This window comes from Rhipicephalus microplus, chromosome 9 (genome assembly GCF_043290135.1).
Source record: "Rhipicephalus microplus isolate Deutch F79 chromosome 9, USDA_Rmic, whole genome shotgun sequence".
In the NCBI taxonomy this organism is placed as follows: Eukaryota; Metazoa; Arthropoda; class Arachnida; order Ixodida; family Ixodidae; genus Rhipicephalus; species Rhipicephalus microplus.
Window position 1 is genome coordinate 36,819,390 of NC_134708.1, and position 14,343 is coordinate 36,833,732.

Below are 14,343 nucleotides of genomic sequence, written 5' to 3' on the forward strand. Positions count from 1 at the left end.
TCGTCGTGGTCTGACGCACATATACGTTCATCTTACTTTTCCCTACCAAGCCGTTATAGAATCCAGGCCTTTTACCTCATCAGAGGAGGTTGTCCCCTAACCTTCATGGTTGATTGTGTAAGATACCGCCTTCTATAAAAAAAACTGCACTTTTAGCCTTCACAGTGCTAAATGTGCAGGCCTTCCAGCCTTCGGAATATAATTAGTACTGGTGTGGCGACCCGGAGTGGAACTAATCTTCATAATAAGTAATCCGACGTTAAGCGTGCCACACTGAACACAGTTTTTTACACAGGGCCGTCCATTTCATCATCCACATTTGTTTATCGAGCAAAATATTTTGCAACACACGATGTCATGGGTGTATTGAGTACATCTCCACATTGGTGGCCCCTTCCTCCCTCAATAAGAGTAATGCATGGACGCAATAAACTCTGAGGTACTGCGATTTACGATAATTAGTAAACGCCAATATCATTATTCAGCACCGCTAAAAAATTCAAACGTTCTACCAAGAGTTACGGTTCGACGCAGGTTGATTATAAGGTATAAATAGTAAATGCGTGTCCTCACTTTTTTTCGTGTCCGAGTTTGAACACCAACTCATTTTATTAGAATGATAATGTACCAACTAGATAAGCTCGTTGTTATTCTTTAAGTATAAATCATTTTAGGCTCACGCATTATTTATTTTAATGGCACCTTGGCGCAGCTTACCTACAAATAAAAAAAAATGAGGCTGTGAAAAACTCGCCTAGATTTTTGTTTTTTTGTGTGTGTGTCAAAAACTTTAACACTACTGAGTTAGTGCATTCGTCCCCGTTATTGAAAAATTTGTGTCGTCTGAAGCTTAGGAGTTAGCTTACCATCTACAGCGTCAGCCCAAATTTACTTTGAGAACGTAACACACATGCGCAAAGATGGGATTTCGTAGACGACTATGCAAGGAGACGTTTTGCAAGATTAAAAAAAAGTTCAAAGAATATAGCGTTCTTTCTAGGAAGAAAGCTGCAACCATGCTGTCACATCAGCACATCAAGAATTAAAACTTTGTAATGCTACCAGTCAGTGACTGGCGCCTGTGGTCGTCAAATACTGGCGCTTGAAATGAACTGCAAGCACCCAAATTATGACAACGGGACTGCGTCACCAACACGCATCACCGAGATGGGATGACCAGAAGTGGTTGTTCTCAGCGAGCTCAATTGCCTTTCTCGGGACGGGTCATTAGGGAACGGGCCTCACACTCAGCAGGCAAAGATGTCGTCATACGATGCATGTGTTGTCTGCTGCGAAAGATTGGGAGGGTGTAGGCAGTGAGAGTGAGAGCCGCATGCCAAACCAGCTGTTCGCTATGTTCACAAAGTTTGTTGTCACGTAAGTAGGGCACGCACACGTAATGCTCGCTCAACAGCCTAAGAAGATGACGCACCCTGCTGGCGCCTCGCTAACAACCCTCCCTGGCGACCTTCACGCCAGGCACTGCACCTCCTGGCGGCGTGTGTTTCCTCTTTGCTCGAGTATTCTTCATAATAACTTCGCTCATCTGCTACCGGTGAAGCAGCTTAGCAATAAAGGGAGGCTTCACTAAGTTCTGGAATATCGAGTATTAGGCGAAGGGGCTGACATTTTTTTTAAGGCTTCTGGATAAGTTAGCAAGTGGCTTTACTTTCTGAATGAGGAAAATGGCGTTCATAAAACAGCTGCTGTGTGTGTGAGTGAGTGAGTGAGTGAGCAAGCACGTGGGTGGATCCACGTCGAAAAAACCTAGCATTGCTTAGCTAAACCTAGCAACGACCAAAAAGCAACCCAGAAACAAGCAACATAACCTAGCTAAAGCCTATAAGAAACCTATAGGCAACCATATTATTCCTCGAAATCGTCCAGTATTGCTGTTTCACAACTAACATGACTCAGTGTAAGCATCATCATAGTTAATTTTTTCACGTGAGAAGGAAGCTGCCAGTTTCTTTTTTTTTTTGTCATACAACTTCAGGCGGCAAGAGATTGTTACAGAAATAATGAATCTTCTTTAAAAGCCGTCAATAGCTTGCACAGCATATAATACATTCCAAAAGTGGGCTGCTCATAAAATCTATAATCATTATTGCCTGTAAAGCTTGTATGTTTCTCTTTAGATGCGAGGCAGCCTGCAGGCAAAGCTCAATCCGATGTGCGTAACCACTTTACTGCACAGGCGCTACTGCTAGCCCAAGCACTTTCAGATCACGCTCACGCGATATAACATTGCGGTCTGCGTAAATGGCCGTGTAAGAGACTGTGGCCTCTACCGCTTACACTCTATCAGCAATCATGAGATGAGGTCGGAGAACGAGATTCCACAGACGGGCGATGAGCCCACTTGCTCCCGCGTGGTGTTAGGATGGGCCAACGTGGCGTGCTCTAACAAGAGTTCGGGTCGAGTAACAGCAACAAAAACTACAATGAAACCATGCTGTGCTCCACTTGCAAGGACGCCTTAACATCGGGCAAGGTGCCCGCGATGAACGGAACGTTAACTCCACCAATGCGCTGCTTCGCACGCCGCTCATGTGACTGTTTATTGAGAAATGGTGTAATTTTTTTTCTTTCTTTTTTGGTTTATACAGACATAAAGACGAGCCCCTCAAGTTTCGCTTCTGAAAGACTCCTTGTATATTTACTCAGCAGCGCTTGTGTAGAAAAAATGTGTTTACGTTAGCGAAATAGAATGACCTCTTAAACTCCTCAAAGCACCGTCCTACATACCTCTCGCTCAATAAATCGAGGCATATGTGGGCACGCTTTGTGGGATTTGGAACTTCCCATAGCGAATCTCATCTCGGCTAGAAATGCGACTTACACATAAAGGCACAATATAAAAAAACCAAGAAACTAATACAGTTTAAATGAGCTACTTCTAGTCTCATCAGAAATAAATTCAATCTTTTTCACCGGCTTCAAATGTAAGACCCACGTCAGTAGCTCAGATGCTGCTTAAAAACTTTGCGTCTTAAACTCTTCCAGTTCAGTTTAGCGCCAATGGTGCACAACGTACAGTCCGCTGCGTCCTCGGCCTATAGGAAACAGTATTCTTCGTCAGCTTGGTACATCTGAGCCTGTTCGGTGCATATCTTCGAAAGGACAGCCGTCTGACAGCGGTGACATAAGCTATGCAGTGGTTCTTTTAGGGGAAAGCTATATGCAATATGAAATGCGAGAAATCATAGTTCGGCGTAGAAGGCGTCAGCCTGAGTGACCCAAAAGATCGTCCGATGACGGCGCCATCTGCCATCACGCATCGGCAAAATTTATAACATCAGTGTAAGGTCATTATATGACACATGATCACGCCATCTCTTGATATCGATGCTTCCATGGTCACAGGTGTGCCCATCACAGAGGCGTTGGAAAACGAGTCGAATGTACAAAAATTGGCATATTCGACGTACCGTAGAATTGCCGTTATGCGAACCATGCGGAGGGATGGTGACCTTGTTCATTTTTTATTTAGGCGATATATCACGAAATGATGCTGAATATGTGTATAAATGTTCCAAGCATAGACATATGCTGAAGAGTGGCGAATGTTTAATAACCAGTTGTTTGCACTTGCACAAAATGCAAACAGGAACATGAGTATTAGCAACACCAGAAACGATAAGCTGGTATGAAGCGCTCGTTCTCGTGAGGATGGCAGCCCTGGACACTGCTGCATAAATCAACTTCAGCCGGAAATAAAAAAATAAAGAAAAACGCCACGGGGAGGGATGCCAACAGGAGAGAGAGGGTGAAGAAGGCGTAGGGCAGCAGACGCTCCCTGTGTCAGCGTTGCGAGTCAAGAGAGGGGAGAAGAATAGAAGAGGAGAGGGGAAGTGCACGCACAAGCACAGTAGGGGTGGTCACGCCACACACCGGATTACACTCGACCATAACATGGTGCTCACCTAAACAATACATGGTACAGGCAGTCGAACGGCCGAAGGCTTTCACCGAACACACTTTGGAGCTTACAAAGTGTCCTTCCGTTTTTTTTTCCCCTCCTGACGTGTCATCATAATGTACAACATGCAAAAAATAGAGGCTAGGGCACCAGCGTGAAGTAACTAAACAGTACTGTGTTTGCTAATTTTTATAGTGTTAAAGTGAATAAAGGGCAGAAAATAGAAGCAAGTGGTAATATTATCTGGAGTTTTACATCCCAAAACCACGAAATGATTATGAGAGACGCCATTGTCGAAGGCTTCGAAAATTTCGACCATCTGATATTCTTCAACATGCACTGACATGGCACAGTACACGGGCCTTTACCATTCCGCCTCCATCAAAATGCGCCATGGCCGGAATCGAACCCACGACCTTCAGGGCAGCGGCCGAGCAGCGTATCCACTGCTCCACCGTGGCGGATGGAAGCAAATGTCAAGGAAAGATCAACACAATCGCGTCTCAATACGAAACTCAAGAAAACCACGAAGCGCTGCAGTACTCAGCTTGGGTATCGGCGCAACAGTAGCCTGCTGCACAGGCAGAGGTCGATGTTATAGACTCACTACTGTTGTTTTTTTATATTTTAGGATTCTAGTTATAACCAAAAATAAAATATGAAGTTTTCTTCTTTTAGTACAAAAATGGTGGTATATTGAGATCTATATTACATGCCTCATTGTATATGAAAGTAATACACGAAGAACTATTCATGATGACGCTCTATTGAGGCCTAATACAGACAGAATAAGAGAACACAACTTTGAGATGTTCACTTTGTATGATACTCACGTGTAGAGAATGCAGTACTATGGGTCTTCAAAATACGAAGAGGCAGAAAGCTGGCATTACAGCTTATCAGAAACCTGTCACATTAAAAACATGAGATGCCGGAAAATGAAGGAAAGAGGGGTGCTGTTATTTTAACCTAAACAAACCACGAATGCTATTTCGGAGCATGTTTTACGTTTATATTTTGCTCCTTTATTATAATATGTTAATGCGCACAGCCCTATAGTTTTATTGGGAAACTGAAAAAAAGCTATAAGCCTGCTCCTGTCAAATACGCTTACTTATCCCGTCCTATGTTCACTATAATCATGACATTTATCAATAAGTGCCCAGGAAAACTGTTTCTTTAAATATATTATGATACCAGTTCATATACAGTGTGACGCATGTATACTACATTATATTATATATGCTATTGAATTCCATGGCAAACAGTGGTAGAATACAGGGACGAAAACTATAAGTTGAATATCGTAATCACAAGCAACATGCCCCCAAAAATACTTTTAAAAGACAAAAGAACGAACTTGCTTAAAGACGCCTGCTTAGGCAGTGGATGCTGCTTGCGTAAAAAAAAAAACGTCCTCAAGACATCCGAAGTAAGAAAAATAAATCCTCAAGCACCGCTCGTATAGACTTCGCTGGTACCCTCCGGTGACGCTAAAAGACGTTGCACTCCTCTCGAGACCCTTGGAACTGCCTCGTCTTGGCTAATGCTAGCGTTAGCTCTTCTAAGTGGATGTCAAGACAAATTGGAGCAAACTGCATTGTGTACATCACTTCCAACATGTCTCAGAGACGTCGCTGCAGCGCATTTGATAAGGGATTGTTTTTGAAAGGACTTCCTGTAGTGGTCTTACAACTTCTACCGGGCTAGACTTCTACCATTTCACCCCGGCTTAAAAGTTATGATTTGCTTATAACTTAAAAAGGATAAACGAAAGTTCTGATGATTGTTTTCTCTTTTTTAAAACACAAGCATTGTGAGAATCAGCAGACGTGTGTCGGATTATTGGTCACCCGTCTCCTATTAAGTGTGTCACGTGTTGCGCAATGCCAGCAGGCAAAAATAAGGACTTCCGCACTTGCCATCAAGTCTACGAGCGGCGCTGACTAATTAGATTTAAATCCACAAGGAAGAAACAAGAACAGGAAAGGTGGGGAGGTTAATGAGATGAGTGTTCGGTTCACTATATACCTTCACTGGGGATAGGGGAATGGGGAATAAAAAGGAAAAGTGAGGCAAAAAGGCGAGCACCTCACGCGCAAAGATGTACAGTCTGTCAGTCACTTAGGCCGCAAACTTTTCTGACCAACATGATTTCACCATTCAGACATGCGACAGAGAAATTACGGCCTCACAGAGGGTCGTGGGCAATCTGTGAGGACTAGCGAAGCGCTGAAAACACGGCATTGAGAACTTCCAGCAGGGTCAGGGCTGTTTGGGCTGACAGAGTATTTAGCCTTTTTGAAAGCATAAATATACCGGATAAAGCAGACGGGTAAATGACCGCCGCCGGAGTAGTTTTCAGAGCAAAGCATTGTACACATGTTCCTTAGGCTGCAGATCATGTCCCTGCCGGCAGAAATTCGTATTTTCATTGAATTTAATTCATGCACAATTATGTCATCGTTAATACAAGAGTTGTCAACCATAGCTCATAGCCCTTAACTTATAACTTTTAGTTCGCAACTTATAACTCGACAGCTTAAAAGTGAGCTTTAAGTGAACGCACAAACAAGGTTGTTATAATTCCCTGAACTTTAGTATAAATTTTTATGAGCGTAATTTTGTTTAAAACGAATTCATCTCCAGTGAAAGACCTGCAAAAGAGTCCACAAGAATTCCCGAAGTCTGAGTCAATTTTTCTTTTCGATAGTCAGGACTGCGTTCCTACTTTTTCATCGTACCTTGAGTCGTCTTTCTGCCACATTTTCCGAAATACTACATAGCGGCTTAAAACGAGGCCCTCGCTGAATCTCTTCTGTTCGGCATCTTCTCGCATACCTGTTCTGATGAATGACAGTTGAGAAAATAAATCAAGCCCACCGTGCAAGAAGTCGTACTTGGCGTAGACAGAATTATTCTTTTGGTTTTTTTTCATTTTCTACAATATACCGAGACGTTCTTTCTTTTGAACGGTAAATCATTCATCTTTGAGCTGTCTATAGACACTTCACCGAGTGCACACAAAAAAATGTAATAGCTTTTCAATGTTTCCACCGCACTGAGCGCTCACTGTTTTTTTTATGAGTTCAAATAAATGAGCGAAACAAAAGTGAATTTGATACAGTCATTTCTTGCGAAGCTTTTTTTTACCGTACGAAGGCACTTCGCGAAAAAAAACTCGATTCGCTCTGGTTGTGCACAAAATTGAAAGGCGTTAGAAGTCATGATGCAAAGTTTTAGGGGCGGAGCTCCTCAAGGCCTAGGTTGGTCTGTGGACAGAAAGACGGACAGAAAGACAGAAAGACAAACGAACGGATGAACGCTAAGCTCTCCTCCTCCTCATTCATTCCGTGGATACGCTATGATTTAAAAAAAACTAAATATAAAGGTGAGATTTCTGTGAAACAGCTACTTTACGAGATGCGCGGTATGCGTACAAGGTGCCCCAAAGTCAAATAAGAAGCTATTTTTGATGTAAAATGCGCAGTACATTTATTATCTTGGTTGTTTTAATGTAAAATTTTACCAACAGATGTGCAGATAAAGTTGTTTAACATTTAATAGTCAACAAGATGTGATTCTTGATTCGAAAACAAAAATGTGATTACGAGGAGAGCGATAGTGGGGGGTCTCGAAAATTTCGATTGCCCGTGGTTCTTTCGCGCTTGCCTTTATTAAAGTACTTGGAACTCGAGTGATTTGGTTTTCATTAAAAATTTGCCCATGACAGCCGACCAAAAACCAGCGTTTTGCTAGTTTAGTTTAAAGTAAATGGAGCTGTGCATATCATTTCATGCGTCCGTAGGTCAGTCAGAATCGCAGAATGTCTTTATAGAAACCGCAAGTGCACACGGACAATGGCAAAGAGTTACGTGGGCTGATTAGAGTAAGAAGCTCGGTGGCATTTATAAAAAAAATTGGGTACCCTTCAGCTTCACCTTTAAGAGCTGAACGCGGTAATGACTATCAATTTTAAGGGCAAAGCGCTTCAGGGGCCGAACTTTCGTATGCTCTCGTCGTCCCTTGACATTACGCTCCATGTGAAGCATACTGAGCGCACGCTCGCCCCAAAAAGAAATAGTTTCCCTTTTGTTCTTCAAGCACCTTCAAGCACGAAAGAGGCTGTAAGTGCAAAAAAGAACGAGAGAAACATGGAAGAACAGGAAGAAAAATGGGAAAAAGCAGAAGTCAGCAATAAATAAATATGAGTGTATTCTAGTATTAATAATTATATAATTATTTGTTTATTTGAATTCCGGCAGTTTTTACCGGGCAGTGTTTGGGAAGAGAGCATTATTCCCTGTCTCTTCCCACTCTCAGTCGATTATGATGGCCGTGCCTCAGGTGACCACTCGAAGTCCTTGGACCCGAGTGGCATCTTCAGCTTGCCGGACGACCCAAAGCTGGTCGGCCAGCTCGTCGCTGGTGAAATGACGAAAAACAAAGGCTGCCCAGCCTCGCGGTTCCTTCAGGCTTCGCTTCCTTATAGTGCGAACCTGCCCCAACTTTTTGTAGACACTGTGTTTCCAGCTGCAACCTCAGTGAAGCGATCTGCCATCGTGAAGTTAACAGGTGAACGCATTTGCCAAATAATTTGAATATGCGTTGCCATACGTAAAACTATTAGACACTTTTGTTCGGCATACACTCAGTTGTGTACACAATACGTTGTGTACGCTGCTAGCGAAGCAATCGTACTACGATACTGTTCGATTAAGTAGATAAAGTCATATGCAAGATATGCGTTTGTATCTCTTCGAGCACTCATCAGTGCCACCGGCCCCACCGCGGTGATCTAGTGGCTTAGGTACTCGGCTGCTGACTCGCACGTCGCGGGATCGAATCCCAGCTGTGGCCGCTGCATTTCTGATGAAGGTGGAAGTGCTGTAAGCCCTTGTACTCAGATTTGGGTGCACGTTAAGGAACCTCAGGTGGTCGAAATTTCCGAAGCCCTCCACTACGGCGTCTCATATACATATGGTAGTTTTGGAGCATTAGACCCCGCATATGAATCATATCCATCATCATCAGTGCCACCAACGTCACAAGTATTCTAGGAACCAATAACACCCAGGTCTCTGTGAATCGCGTGCAAGAGCATGTCGATCACGGGGACCTCGAAGGCCAGGTTAGCGGTCCAGCAGACACCTCAGACCACTGCGTTGGGTGTCCGCACTTCTAACGTCGTTCTTGGATGTATTGCTTCACGCTTTCACGTTTGCCACCTACGGTTTACTTTAGTATGTGTGCGCAGCTTTGTAGCTTGACACTATGCAAAGGAAGGGCCAGTGATACCATGCTGCTGAGCTGAATGGAACACAGTGATCTAACCACCACGACCGTAGATAACCCTCAGTACATCATGAAGCCAGATAATTCCATTGCACGTGTTTTGGAGTTTGCGGTACACAAGAAGCATTAGATTCCGTAAGCAGCTTGCCAGCCATTTCCTATGGCATTCTGCATCCTTAAAGCTGTTGCTGACACTGAACTAAAGTACTAAATCTGTTATTTTCAGGAGATAAAGTTCGCGCAAAATTTTTAAGCAGAGTTCCATGTTTGCTTACGTTTTTTTTCGTAGTTATTTGCCGACAAGTGTTACAAAAAATGAACGTATTCTCTCAGACGTGTTGGAGACAATTTCTTGTTGATTTTCGAAAGAGGCCGCTGAGGGTCTTCGCACAAGGTAAGATGCCGGGACGCGCTGCTTGTTGTTTGCGGCTTGTTGTGGCTCTTGTCGTGGCTCGACAAAGCTTACACTCTTTCACCTTTTCCATTCCCATATTTAGAAATACTATTTTGTGCTTCTCTTTTTTTCTTTGTTTTTACCTCTATCACTTTCTGTCACTTTCTCTCTGAATCATCATCATCACCTACCTGACCGTATCCACCGCAGGTCAAACACCTCCTGTGTTCTACAAATGAACCCTGTCCTTTTCTTTCTTTTGCCCCGTTATACCTGCAACCTTTTCAATCTGTCTTGCCCCCCCCCCCAAAAAAAAGGAAACTTGTGAGCATCCTGTTCCAAGGAATGCAAGTTCCCAATTATGTATACTGCGGGGCGAGCATAGTTCGATGCACGCTTTTCCGCAGACACACGGAAGTTTGTTACAGCTGCGGCAGCCTCGGCCACCGTGCAGACGTTTGCCCTAATCCTAACACAACGTGGTGCCGAAAGTGCGGACTCAAAACCCCACCCGAGAACCACCAATGTAAGCCCCACTGCACCCTCTGCGGTGGACCACACCCCACTGCCGATAAGGACTGCAAACGTAAATTTCAAGTTCCGTACATCGTACGCCAACGACGACGCCGACGCCGTCGACGCGGTCGTAGCCGCTCCCGAGGATCGAGTGGAGCCAGCTCCCGCGATTCCAGCACCACCTCGAGCACCTATGCGACATCCAGGCGAAGCCGCTCCCTCACACCGACAGCGAGACGTCGCAGTGCCCAGCGCAGCCACTCCCGCTCCAGGAGACACTCCCCATCTCGCCAGGCTGAGCTGACATGGGCGGACCGACTCCAAGGGAAGAAACCACCGCTACGGAGCACGCCGCCAGTCACAAAGGTAACGCGGCCCTCATTGCCAGAGCATGAAAGCGAGGTAGTTACAACTCTACGAGCAGAACTAGCAGGTCTTCGGGCAACCATACAACAGCTCACCACACAACTAAATGAGGCGAGGCAACAAATACAAAATCTCACAGCTCCTAAAGATCCCCCCTCATCCACTGTAGATGTTAGCAAACCTAAACGCAGAGCCCCACCACTCAGCGAAGCGGACACGAATGACAGCGACTCTCCAGAAGACACTCTAAACGAAATCTTACGTCTCACGCGAGAAAACCACGATAACATCGACACGCTGTCACGCCGGGTGGAAGCACTAGAGCAAAAAGCCACCATAAAAGCTAAAACCAAAGCCAGAACAGTAGTTTCTGTGGATCCTACGGCAAACCTGCCTGGGCCACCAAATTCAATGTAATCATCATGGCTTCCACAACCCAAAACACGTTAGAAATTTGGCAGTGGAATTGCGCTAGCTTCGCGAACCGTAAAACCCCACTGCTGCAGTACATTAAAGCGCAACCCAAGAAGCCTCACGTAATATTACTGCAGGAGACCCTTTGTGATACTCTCACATTATCGGGTTACCACCCCATCTCACAACGAGGGGATACCAAGAGAGGTATAGCCACGCTGATTAGCAAGAAATTTGCTCACATAGTACATGAGGTGGTATTACCCACCCGCAGCCGCCTGGAAGCGATACTCGTCGAACTCGTACCAAACCGTTTTTTAAAACAAAGCGTTTTTATCCTTAACGTTTACAGCTCCCCGTCAGACTACAGACAGTCCTTCCATGCGCTCTTAACTAAAGCCACAACGCTCGCGCGAAACTCTCCGCTTGTTATAGCAGGCGACTTCAATGCCCCCCACCCGTCATGGGGTTACCCCCAGGCAACGGCTAAAGGCACTAACCTCACGCGAGCAATTGACGACTTGTCCCTCACACTCATCACAGATCACCGATTCCCTACGAGACTTGGAACATCGGTACAACGCGACACTACGCCGGACTTGGTATTTACCCGTAACGTCACAGGCCACACCTGGACCAATACGCAGGAAAACCTGGGCAGCGATCACTTCATCATACGAACCGAACTACCCAACGCATCAGCCCCCCCCCCGTACATTCACGCTAACGGACTGGGATGCCTTCCGCACCCTCCGCAAAAACAACACAAAGGAATACAACACATTCACCGAACTACTCACCTCACTTCAGGAAGACATAGCCAAAACAACGAAAACAATACAAACAGAACTCGAGGTCCCGAGAATGGACCCACACCTCGCACATTTGCTCGAGGCAAAAGCGTCAATACTCGCGCGCTGGAAAACACAACGACTAAACAGACGCTTACGAAAACGTCTATCAATACTGAACCAAGACATCGCCAAATATTGCACGGAGCTCACACGACTCCAATGGCATGAACTCTGCTCGGCGGTCGACGGCCGCATGCGAACTGGGGGTAAATGGAACCTCCTAAAATACATGCTGGACGACTGCGAAACAAAAAACAACCAGAGCCATGCCATAGACCGGCTCCTACACTCGCACAAAAAGATGGGAGGAACAAACTCATCCTTTCTTGAAGAAATCTCCAAACGTCACCTCCCCTTAAACACAGCACAACCCACCGACTACCCAGAAATAGAATGCGAAACGATACCCGAACTCGACGAACCCTTCACGGAGTCAGAAATTCGGGAGGCATTACACAACCTCAACAGCAGATCAGCCCCCGGTCCTGACAAGGTAACCAACCGCCTGTTGCGAAATTTAGACGACCAAGCCATCACACTACTCACAAAAGACATTAATTACATGTGGGAAACTGGCCAGGTACCTGAACAATGGCGCACGGCCACGGTAATCCTTCTCTCAAAGCCAGGTAAACCACTCAACTTCGACAATCTACGCCCGATTTCCCTAACCTCATGCATAGGAAAAGCAGCTGAACATGTCATCCTAAATCGTGTATCGCGCTACATAGAGGATCACGAACTCTTTCCGTTCAACATGGTCGGGTTCCGTCCGCACCTTTCAACACAAGACGTCATGCTATTACTAAAGAAACAGATCTTCGACTCAAAAACGAGAGATGTTCGTGGCATTCTCGCCCTAGACCTCACTAAAGCATTCGACAGCGTCTCACACCGCTTTATACTGGAATCCGTTGCCAGCCTTGGTCTCGGTAAAAGATTCCAGGCGTACATTCGTTCTTTTCTGCAAAATCGAAAAGCTCAGCTGCATTTATCGCAACTTACATCCGATACTTACACATTAGGTTCCAACGGGACACCACAAGGGGCAGTCATTTCTCCACTCCTTTTTAACATAGTAATGAAGGGACTATCTGACAAACTCCGCGACATCCCAAACATAAACCATGCTATATACGCAGATGACATCACCATCTGGTGCCCGGGAGGCTCATTGGCGGAGTTGGAGCAAGCCCTTCAAACTGCTCTCGATACCACAGAAGCCTACTTAAAAAACACTGGACTTCGTTTGTCGCCCACAAAATCAGAGTTGCTACTGTACCGGCAATCTCGCCAAGGCGTTCGTAACTTAACACCCTTATGTGATCTACCCATAGCGCTACACGCCAAAGATGAGCAGCGAATACCCCGCGTGGACTCCATACGCATTCTCGGCCTCCTCGTCGAGGCCACTGGCTGTCATGCAAGAACAATTAAACATATCACAGCTAAAACCGAGAACATGCTCCGACTCATTCAGCGAGTCTCGGGTCGTAGACGAGGCCTTGGAGAGGCCAACCTTCTGCGCATATACCACGCGTTCCTAATGAGTCACATCAATTACGTCGCCTCTGCCCACAACTGGACGAAGGTAGAAAAGACGAAACTAAACACACTCATGCGCAAAAGCATTAAACAAGTCCTTGGTTTGCCACAAAACACGAGCACTTCCCGTCTCGACCAACTAGGCATGCACAACGGCATCGATGAAGTGATCGAGGCCCAGACCACGGCCCAAGTGATCCGCCTCTCCTCCTCCAAGGCAGGCCGCCGACTTCTAAGCGAGGCCGGCATGTCCCCACACCCTTGCCTTGAACGCGCAGTAACCCTCCCCAGAGTTGTCCGCGCTACTTACATGGTAACCCCATTTCCACGAAATGTCCACCCACAACACAACGAAGGCAGACGGCTGGCCCGCGCTCGCGCGATCCTCAACCGTACCGCCGCGAATCGCAACTCTACCGCATTCGTCGACGCGGCGCAATACGGTAACTCCTCCTCTTTCGCACTCGCGGTAGTAGATGGCGACGGAGCCCTACGCTCAGCCGCCTCGGTTAGGCTATCAACAAGCGCCATAGCCGAACAAGTTGCTATAGCTTTAGCGATGACCGACCCCTCACTCACTAATGTCTTCACAGACTCTCGCGCCGCCATTCGGGCTTACGAAACCGGCAACATCGCTCCAGAAGCAGCCCGCATTTTACAAACACGGAAATATACGGGCTCGCACTACCTCTCTTGGTTCCCTGCCCACATGGGCAAAGACGTTCACCCACAACAACCCAACCTCAACGAAATGGCTCATGATCGAGCACGAGAACTGACCCGCCGTGACGATCAATCAGCCACCGAAGAGCTGGGCCCAGACGTGCAGTTTAATGACCCACTACTCACCTTCCATGAAATTACCTCCCACTACCGACACAACAGAAGCCGATACCCTTTACCCCATTCAAAACTCGAACGCGCGCAAGAAGTAGCCTTTAGAATGTTACAAACGAGATCGTACCCATCACGGGGCCGACTCAGCCATTACAACTCAGACATAAATTCACAGTGCCCAGATTGCACAGAAGTGTACT